General features: G+C 36.0%; 1 pseudogene; it reads left to right on the forward strand.

The window, feature by feature from the left end:
• The first annotated feature begins 9,891 nt into the window (after positions 1-9,891).
• Positions 9,892-10,844, forward strand: LOC123239688 (annotated as a pseudogene).
• The last annotated feature ends 389 nt before the right edge of the window (positions 10,845-11,233 follow it).

Consider the following 11,233-nt stretch of genomic DNA (forward strand, 5'->3'; position numbering starts at 1 on the left):
TGTATATAGCCAATGAGGGAATTTGTTTTACTTGACTATGCATATTTGTTGCAAGAATTTTTCTTTCTTTTCTTTATTTAGGAGGGACTGAGGAAAGATAAAGTAGATTTATGTTGATTTTTTAAATAGAGAAATGGGGTGATGCTACAGATGAGAAATGCGCATACTTTTAGACGAGTTCACCATATTATTTAGTTTTACTCAACTGTTTTGCTTTACTATAAGACAATCTCATGAAGTAAGTATTCTGTAAATATTTATAATGCAAAAACAAATCATATAAAAATTTAAAATATAAAGGAAAAGTAAAATCAAATAATGCAAGATAATTCTGTACCCACTATAAATACAGAAGGAGATAAACAATATAACAATAGGATTTATATAACACATACTATGTGCCAGACACTGTGCTAAGCACTTCACAAAAAGCAGAGGATGTTAAGATGCAAACCAAAATGACATACCCTGAAAATATGAACTTAGTCATCAATGAAAAAATACAGACTTTTAATTTAAAAAAAAAAGGCAATTGAAGAATTTACTTACCCAAACCTCAAACAACTAAAAAAACGAGAAAGGTAAATAAATACTACTATCAAGTAAATAAATTATCCATCTCTTAAGATGATTTTTAAAAAAATCCTTACCTTCTGCCATAGGATGAATAGTAAAAAGAGCAATAAGGGCTAGGCAATTGGGGTTAAATATGTGACTTTCCAAAGGTCTTCATGGACATCAAGTGAGTGAGACCAGATTTGAACCTGGGACCTTCTGTCTCCAGATCTGGCTCTCTATCAAGTAAGCCACCAGCTGCCACATCTCCCCATCACCTTTCGCCTACAGTAGCAACCTACTTGGACTCCCTGCTTCAAGACTCCCTAACATAATCCATTCTCCACATAACTTCTGAAACGATTTCCCTATAGTGAGATTCTTGCCATGGAATCCCGCCACTCAACAAACTCCTGTGGCACTCTATTACCTTTAGAACCACATATGAAGTCCTCTGTTTGGCATTTAAAATACTTCACCTTCTGACCCCATTTTACCTATTCCAGTTTATAATAAATTATTCCTCTCCGCATTCTCTAAAGTCCAGACACACAAGCCTTTTTGTTGTTCCTGGCACATGGCACACCATCTCTCATCTTTCTGGCTGCCTCCTCCCCCCGTGCCTGGAATTCTCTCCTTTCTGACATCTGCTTCCTGGAATCCCTGTTTTACTTCAAAACTCATCAAAAGTACTGCCTTCTATGTGAGATGCTCTCTGCCCCCACCTCACCCCTGCCCAGCTATCACTTCCTTCTTCTCCGAAGCTGCCTTATAGTTGATTTATACATATATATTATATAAACCTACAAATGTACATATTGTCCCTTACATTAGAACCTAAATTGCTTGATAGGAAGTTATTCACTTTCTCCTCTATATCTCCCAAATGTAGGCTCAGAGTAAATACTTAAATGCATCTGGGTCCTCATCACCTCTTGCTGGGACTGTTACTTTGGAGGTTGGGTGCAGGGACAAGCATTTAAATAGCACCTATACTAAGTACTTTATAAATATTTTATCCTAGCAACAACCTTGAGAGGTTGAAACTATTATTATCTCCATTTTACAGTAGAAGAAACTGAGGCAAAAAAGAAGTTTAAGTGATTTGCCTTGGTTCACACAGATGATAAAGTGTCTGAGGCTGGATTTGAACAGCTCTTCCTTACTCCATATCCTATGCTAATTATCTGTCATAGTAGCTCAAAGGATCCCTTACTCCATTTCTTTGACTCCATTCTCAATCCCAACCAATTCATGCAACACTTGCTATATTCATGTTGCTATTATACAAGTCTGATCATATAACTCTCAGCCTCCCTGGATTATTGTTTCCTCTACTGTAAAATGTGCATTTGAACTGTGTGGCCTCAGGGGTCCCTTCCACTTCTTAATCTGTTATTCAATGACTATCATCCCAATCAAAAGCATTCAATGCTTCCCTTTTCCTAATCCATAGAGGTCCTGTCAATCTATCTCCCATCTACTTTTCTTGCCTCATCTCACTGTCTTCCTACCAATGTACACTATTCTCCAAACAAACTGAACTATTCATACCTCTTGTTCATAGCGCCATCTTTGTCTCTTACCCAGAAAAGAGTTCCTAGAATTTAGAGTTTGATCATAGAATCATAGATTTGGAGTTAAAAGGGATGGTAGAGGCCAACCCATCCAAGCTTCTCATTTTACACATGAGACAACAGTGGTCCAGAGAATGAAGTGATTTATCCAGGTTCACACAAGGTAATAAGTGACAGAACTACCATCTGGTGCTTAGGCATTATCTAATCCAAGCCCTTCATTTTACAGGCCAGCAAACTTCTGCCTGAAGGCAAAGCTAATAAAGTCCTAATAGACCTGTAACTAGGAAACCCAATGCTCGGACTCTATTTAGTACATATCGCATTATATCCCAGATGCCAACGCTTTGCCAGCAAAGGAATTTGGTTGTTCCAGTTTGCAAGAAAGCACATTCTGGATGTCAGTGGCTGCTACACAAGTGAACAAATCAGGATATCCTGACCATAAGTCCCTCCTTTGAGAAGCCCTAAGTCTTAGAACTTAGGGAATGAATGAGCATTGTGACATGGTATGTTGGCTTGATTCACTGCCCCTTGTATGAGGTCACAAAAGAAACTTGAGACTTCTCTTCTTAACTTAACTCTATAACACAATGTTTTGACAATAGAATGAGGCAGGTAGACCAAATATTTGTTTGAAATACATGCAAAACAGACCCAGTGTTTCAAATATGACTTAAACTCTGTCAATGTACACTCATATTTTATTTTATATTTATTTAGCAATAAATGCCCTTTACCTCTAAGCTCTAATAGACCTTCTAGCTTTATGTTTCACTATTCTACTTCATGCATCTCTGTGCCGTGATGACCTTCTTTTGCTCCTCTGTAGGAGGTATATGCATGTAGAGATGTGTGTTGCCTAAGTAGGCTATGTGTGCTTGTCTAGATATAGCATAACTGAATATCTCCACAATCTCCTCTACCTACCCTTCTTCAAGGGTCACTTCAGTTACTACCAGAAAGGAAGCATGCAATCATACGGCTGGCTACTCTGTTTTTCTCAAAGAGGGGATACTGAGCTAAAAATACATCTATCTGCCTCCTATATATTGCTAGTTTAGTGGAAAAAAATTTTAGGTTCATTCTGTGAGTCTGATTATAATTCCCCAAGTTTCATAGCCTATACTTCACTCCTTTCCCACCAAATGCCAGTTACAAAAAGACCACACATAATTAATAGAATATAAACCCAAACAAGTATTAGAATTCCTAGTTTCCTTTAAAGTCTATCATCTCCTACATGAAACCTTTGCTGATCCCTCCAACGACTTGTTCTTCTCCCTAAATTTCCCTCCACCCCATTGAACTATTTTATGTATATGTGCATATTTTTTCAGTTGTGACCAGCTCTTCTTGACCCCATTTGGGGTTCTTGGGCAAATACTGGAGTGATTTGCCCCTTCCTTGTCCAGCTCATTTTACAAAGGAGGAAACTGAGGAAAACAGAGCTAAATGACTTTGCCTAGGATCACTCAGCTAATAAATGTCTAAGGCTGACTTTAAACTCAAGTTTTCCTGATACCAAGGCTAGCTCTTTAACCACTATACCAACTACTGCTCATTTTGTACATACTTATATATATATATATATATATATATATATACATATATATATATATATATTGTCTCACCTATTAGAATGAGGCAAGGAACTTTTATTTTTTGGTCTTTGTATCTCAAATACCTAATGCAGTGATGGTGAAACTTTTAGAAACCAACTGCCATATGTNATATTTTTTCAGTTGTGACCAGCTCTTCTTGACCCCATTTGGGGTTCTTGGGCAAATACTGGAGTGATTTGCCCCTTCCTTGTCCAGCTCATTTTACAAAGGAGGAAACTGAGGAAAACAGAGCTAAATGACTTTGCCTAGGATCACTCAGCTAATAAATGTCTAAGGCTGACTTTAAACTCAAGTTTTCCTGATACCAAGGCTAGCTCTTTAACCACTATACCAACTACTGCTCATTTTGTACATACTTATATATATATAAATATATATATATATATATATACATATATATATATATTGTCTCACCTATTAGAATGAGGCAAGGAACTTTTATTTTTTGGTCTTTGTATCTCAAATACCTAATGCAGTGATGGTGAAACTTTTAGAAACCAACTGCCATATGTTAGCTGCCTCCTTACCCAAGACAGGGAAGGGAGGAAGCACTCCCATTGGATTACTGGGCAGAGAGGCAGGTGATGTGAAAAATGTCCTGACTACATATGGAGAGGGGGAGGGGAGCAGTCCCCTCTGGCATGAGTGCCATAGTTCACCAATATGGACCTAATGCAATGCCTTATGTATAATCTAGTAAGGGCTTATAATTTTTAATTTATTAAAAGCTTTAAAATTCTTGGTGATTTATTAGTGAAATATCCATGAAAATATTTTATTAATTATCTATAATTTCCTCATTGTGGGATCTCCCTCCCAAGGAAGAGGGGATTCTGAGCCATGTTTAATTTAATAGATAAGAATTAGGGAATTGCTTAGAGTATAGGGGTTGAAGTGACTGTCCCATGGACACATAGTTAGAAAGAGTCATAGTCAGAATTTGAACCAAGGTCTTCCTCATGCCAATCTGCCATGGCATGCTATCTACTATGTGATGTTGCCTTTAAGGAAATATACAAAAAACTAATTTTAAAGTTGTTGTGTTTTTTTAAAGTAAATAACACTAATCCACTGACTCACATTGTCTCTATGCCATAAAAATTGTTTCTTTTTCTTCCTCTCCCCTCAGTTGACTAATTCTTTTCATTGAACTTTCTGATCCTTTGGACAACTTGTAGACCCAATTTCTGACATAGGATCTTGTTGGGAACAACCATTGTGTTCCTGAAAAATTGCTACCTTTCTGTTCTGGCTTTTTTTTGGCCTTATCTCTAGACTGGAGGACCCCAATTAAACTGTTCCTCAATATTTACTCACTTGGCTTATATTATCTAGTGACAGTCCAGTTGTCTCCAATGGGTATGAAAAATTCCTTCTTTTTTTAATTGAACAGTGAATCCAGGGAGATTTTTAGCATGGTTGCAGTCATTTCATGACTGCACCTGATGACAGCTATTAGACAACATATTCTAAATGAATCATATTCAGTTTGGAATCATAAAATGTTTACACCAATGATACAGAAAACACAACATTGCACAGTCCTGTCTTAAGCTTCACTCTATTGGGGTTTTTTATATAATAGCTAGACTCTTCCCTATAACCTTGCCTAGTTGGCATATTCCTAGGTAATCTTTCATGTGACAGTTTATGAAAGTAGAGAGAGTAAAATCATCCTTTTTTTTCCCAGCAATCATTTCCAGATCCTCTCTTCTGAAGTTTAGTGTTGCTGAGAATTTTCATTGATCCCTGAGTAGCATGACCCAGGGGGAAAGCATGAATATACTATTAATGCTGGCTTTATATTAGGACAAAGACAGAGACTGGCAAATTTATGATGCAAAAAATGTGGAGAGAAAGCTAGAATAAGAATCAGGTTTTGGGTTTTTATCTATTCTAATATTAGCATGAGTATGTGACACATGTGACTCAGGTTTTCCTCAATTAAGGGCTGATTACCATACCATACTTGACATGCTTGAAAAGAGTTTTTTAAGCATGCATATATACATGTATAGGACCTCTATATATCTACATATGTTGTTCAGTCATTTCAGTTGTTTCTGACTCTTTGTGAATATATTTGGGGTTTTCTTGGCAAAGATACTGGAGTGGTTTACCATTTCCTTCTCTATCTCATTTTATAGATGAGTAAACTGAGGCAAACAATTAAGTGACTTACCTAAGATCACACAGCTAGTCCACAGCCAGATTTGAATTCAGGAAGATGAATCTTCCTAATTCCAAACTCACTGTTCTATCCATTGAACATCCTAGTTGCCCCCCAATATACATATACACACATGTATATATAAATATATGTGTATATGTCTGTATATACGTTTCATGTATATATAAATATGTGTATAGATAAATGTGATAGGATATCACAATGTAATATTTTGTATATATATAAATAAAATGTGATAGGATGCATTCATATATTCAGATGTGAGTATATGAATGTATCCTAGCTCATTTTAAAGTTTAATCTGCATTATTAACATTTTCTCCATCACTTTCTTAAGTCTAGACAATCAACAAAACAATAAGTCAAGAGGGAATCCATGGCTTTTATTTTATTGATTTCATTCCTGGTGGTGAAATTCCTTCTACTGTTCAGCAGTTCATTTATAACTTAATCTTCAAAGAGATCTTCTGAAGATAAATGAGACATTGATGAGTAAGAGGGTGAAGGGGAATTGGCACAGGAGGGAGCTGAGAAAAGTGATGATCCTGGAGGTCCATGCATACATTTAGTCAGATGAGGTTAATTTAGCTTTCTTCCAAATTAGGATGGAAATAGATATTTTTTCCTTCAGATTACTGTTGTAGTTAGTATTCTTAATTAGATGTTTTGTTGATTTCATGCAAAGATCATCACACTGTAATGAAAGGGGAAAATACCATCCATAGACCTTTCATCTTAAACCTATGTCTTAAAGAATATTTCTTTGGCTTAGTCTTTTTTTTCCATTTAAGAACAATAAACTCCTTTTGCAGACTCTGGACTATACCCAAGTTACAATAGTAAGAATAGTGTGGTTAAAGGTTACACAAAGTACAGGCTTAACCTTTGGAAATTTTAATTAGAAAAGGCAAACATTTTCTTTCAGGCCAGGTTAATGTCGTTTTAGTTTCTGTCCATTTAATTTGATCTGTTTTATGATGTCCTAGTAAAATTAAAGAAATAGAGCTTTTGCTTGTGGAATTATTTTCTTTGTAGAAGGCTTTGGAATTGAAGGACAGAGACACATTTAAAAACAAGCCTACCATTCAGGTTTCAGAAGACAGATCCTTTGTGCCCAAACGACTTTTTCCCCCTCAAAATTAGGATTTCAAGGTTAAAAATACTTAAATGTGTGTGTATCCATACACATATATAAAATAGGCAGTGCCATATGTAGGAGTCAAATGCTCCACTATTCTATTAACTCCATTGCCTTCTTAATGAAATGATCTTACTTACTGCATTTCCATTGATGTAAGTTGTTTCTTATTAATTTTGTACTCTGATTTTTGTTTTCTTGGGAATATATAAGGATTCCTTATAATTTGTCTGGACAGGAAGCTAGAAAACCATAAGATATCAATCTAATCCAACAATGAATAAACATGTACTAGATATAAAGGGGCATTATGCTAGGCAAGAAGATGAGGAAGACAAATTTAAAACTTCATCTATTTTCAAAGAGTATACATTCTACAGAAGTAATATAACACGTACAGAGATAAATATATACACGATCATTTGAGAACACTGAAGAGAAGTGTACTAGGGAATGAAGAAAGACTTGAAAAGGGGGATATCATGACCTCATCCTTGAGGACAAAAGTGATGTTAACTATTTGTGCTTTCTTATACTGTGTAGTTCTTTCTGGGTCTGTCCTTTCTACTTTCCCTTCCTACTTCCCTTCTTCCTTTTCTCCTTTCCCTCCTTCTCTCCCTCCCTTCTTCCTCTCCTCCCTCCCCTTATCTCTTCTATCCATCCTTCCCTTTATCTTTCCTACCTCTCTTTCCCTCCTCTACTTTTTCTTTCTGTCCTTTCCTCTCTTCTTCCTTCCTTCCTTCTTTCCTTCTTTCCTTCCTTCTTTTGTTCCTTCCTTACTTCCTTCCTTTCCAACATAATAAAAAAACAGTTCTACTCAAAGAAATTTAATTGACCATATATTCAAAAATCATTTAATAGACATAGAAAAAATAACAAAATTCATCTGGAAGAACAAAAAACCTATAATATTAAGGGAATTATTTTTTTTTAATGAAGTCAAGTAGTTTAATTGTACTGGATCCCAAATTATATTATAAAACAGTAATCATCAAAAAAAATCTGATGGTAGACCAGTGAAATAGATTAGGCACTCAACATGCAATGGTTAATAACCATAGTAACCTATTATTTGACGAACCCAAAGATCTAAGCTTTAGGAAGAACTCACTATTTGACAAAAACTGCTAGAAAAACTAGAAAATGGCATGGCAGAACCTATGGGTAGACCAATACCTCATACTGTCTATTGTAAGGGTTAAATGGTAGGAGTTTGACAAAAGTGAGGAGAGAAATTTGATAAAATACTTAGTTTAATTTGAGAAGTACAGATAGAAAATAGAAAGGAAGAGAGATGATTATTCTAATACCCTATGACTATACCTAAATTCCTAATACTATCTAAAATTTCTTAAAAAACTTGCTCTGTCTTTGAGGATAGGTGCTTCTTGCCTTGCCAGGCCAGGACTATCTAACCTACACTACCAAAATTGATTCACTAACTACCTAGCTTCCTAATTAAACAGACATTCATTCCCCACCAACTCCTTAAATAAGGTTTTATTCTATAACTGTCAGTAGCATACTGCCAGTAGCAGAGACCAAGAACAACTTCCCTCTCTCTAGAGACCCAGAGGCAAAAGACTTCCAACTGCCAGGTGTCCCTTCCTTATATATCTTCCCTCTTCCCTCTTCTCCCTGGTAACAGAATCTTCAGCTTTGGCACACAGACTCCTGTCAGCTCTGCTCCACCTAGAAATCTTTCTGCTTTCTTATCTCTTAAAGAGACAGAGTGATAGATTAAGAAAATCCCTTTAACATATCCCTCATAAGATCCTTTTTGAGACTAGTCTTCCCAATGGATCTTTCAGATAAAACTATCTTAGGGGCAGCTGGGTAGCTCAGTGGAGTGAGAGTCAGGCCTAGAGACAGGAGGTCCTAGGTTCAAACCCAGCCTCAGCCACTTCCCAGCTGTGTGACCCTGGGCAAGTCACTTGACCCCCATTGCCCACCCTTACCAATCTTCCACCTATGAGACAATACACCGAAGTACAAGGGTTTAAAAAAAACAAAAAACTATCTTATACTCTATATTAGAATCAGGGAGAAGTAAAGAGATAAAGAAAGAAAGAAAGGAAGGAAGGAAGGAAGGAAGAAAGGAAGGAAGGAAGGAAGGAAGTCTTACAACATACAAGTCTCAAATTATAAACAATTACAAATAGTTAAAATATTATAAATAATTACAAATAACACAATCCTGACTATACTCTATAGAAATAAAAACCTAAAGATATTAATCCAAATTCAACATAATTATTATGTACAAAAATATATAAGAACATTACATACAGAAATATTATATAAATGCAATATCTATATCCCATAAATACAATGTCTATATCTCCCTGAGGTAGGTGTTGACCAATACTAATAACACTTTGTAACACTTCATCATTTACTCATCATTCAATTATTTTAAATATAAAAGTATATGAAAATAATTATTTCTAAACAGAAATTCCATAATATAATATAAATTATACTCTTACCCATTGGCTATTACTCATTCTATTTCAAAATCAAACCTTCAAGTACAAGAAAATCAAACCTTTTATTGAAAAAAAATAAAAGTTTAGGAGTTCAATGTCATTGACACATTCAATCATTTCCAATGGAAGGTACTTTTTTTCACTTGAGAGCAATGGATCCACAATATATTTTCTCCTATTTTGATTGCTGTTGGGGTTGTTAAAAGTATTTGGAAGGGGATGGTAACAGCTTGGGAGAAGTGGAGGATGTGGGGGCGAAGGAGAAGGGAGGCCACTGCAGCTCATGCTGGTCTGCGCCGCCATGGTGGCCCTGATGATCCATGCCTTCACAGAGCAGCTGCCAGGACTTCTCCTTCAGGTCCTGGAAGCTGACAGTGGCCAAGACGCACATCTTGAAGTTGGCCAATGTAGAGAAATTAGCTGATGAGCTCCATATGCCATCTCTTTCTGAATGATGTTTGGAGACAATGTTTTAAGAATCCAACATGTTTCTGGCTTTGGAATTAAGTTCAATGCAACTGATGCTCTAAAGTGTGTAAACAACTACCAAGGAGTACTTAAGGTGGCTGAAGAATGGCAAGAAAGCAGGATAGAAGGCGAGCACTCCAAAGAGATCATTAGACCATATGACAGGACCTATACAACAGACTATAAAGGAACATTATTTGGTGAAGCTCTTAAGTTAAAGGTTGTGCCTACAACAGATCATATAGACACAGAGAAATTGAAAGCCAAGGAACATATTAAATTTTTTGAAGAAATTCTGTTGTTTGAAGCTGAACTTCATGATCATGGAGTTTCAAGCTTGTTTGAAAATTATAGTCATGCCTTCTCGCTTTTTCCTGTTACTGAGATTTTGCTTAAGAATTGATGGGGGGGAGGGGTGAAGGGTGGTTAAGGGGAAAGTAAAAACAAGAATCATGTAACCATAGAAATTTTTTCTAAAAAAAAATTAAATAAACAAACAAACAAATAAATGAATGAATAAATAAATAAGGGGAAAAAAGAATTGATGGTGTGCTCATCAGGATGAATGACAAAAGGCTCTACCATGAGGATGACAAGACTTACATGTTAAGAGAATACACTTCAAGGGAGAGCAAAATAGCAAATTTAATGCATGTTCTACCAGCCCTCTTTAAAGAATCCAATGAAATATCACAATACCTACCTGTAAAGGAGGCAATATGTGAAAAGCTGGAGTTTCCAGAAAGAATGGATCTTAACCTTGTGGCTACAAAGGAAAATACATGCATAGAATCTAAATAAAATGTCATACAATATGAACTCTCTATGGAACCCTTACTGGAGATGACTACTTTGGTGATGGTGGTGGGGGAGATCAAGGGAGGACTATCTAATAAGACAATGAGCTGCCTTTCCTTGTGTCGATATTTTCTGTAGCCTTAAAAGAAGAGATGAAAAACTTGATGTAGGCAGGTTCTACACAGCCTGCTGTTCATACCACCTGTCCATATCTATCTATATCTAAAATTAATGGGAGACGGAATTGAAACAAGGTTTTGAGTTGTTATAAAATGGGATATTAGCAATAGATATTTATATGTCCTAAAGAGCAATCAGAGGCAGTGGGCATGAAATTACCGCAAATATTGTTTTTCATGAAGAGTTTAATTAAGTGAACCAAATCTAGTAGT

Source organism: Gracilinanus agilis, chromosome 3, assembly GCF_016433145.1.
Source record: "Gracilinanus agilis isolate LMUSP501 chromosome 3, AgileGrace, whole genome shotgun sequence".
In the NCBI taxonomy this organism is placed as follows: Eukaryota; Metazoa; Chordata; class Mammalia; order Didelphimorphia; family Didelphidae; genus Gracilinanus; species Gracilinanus agilis.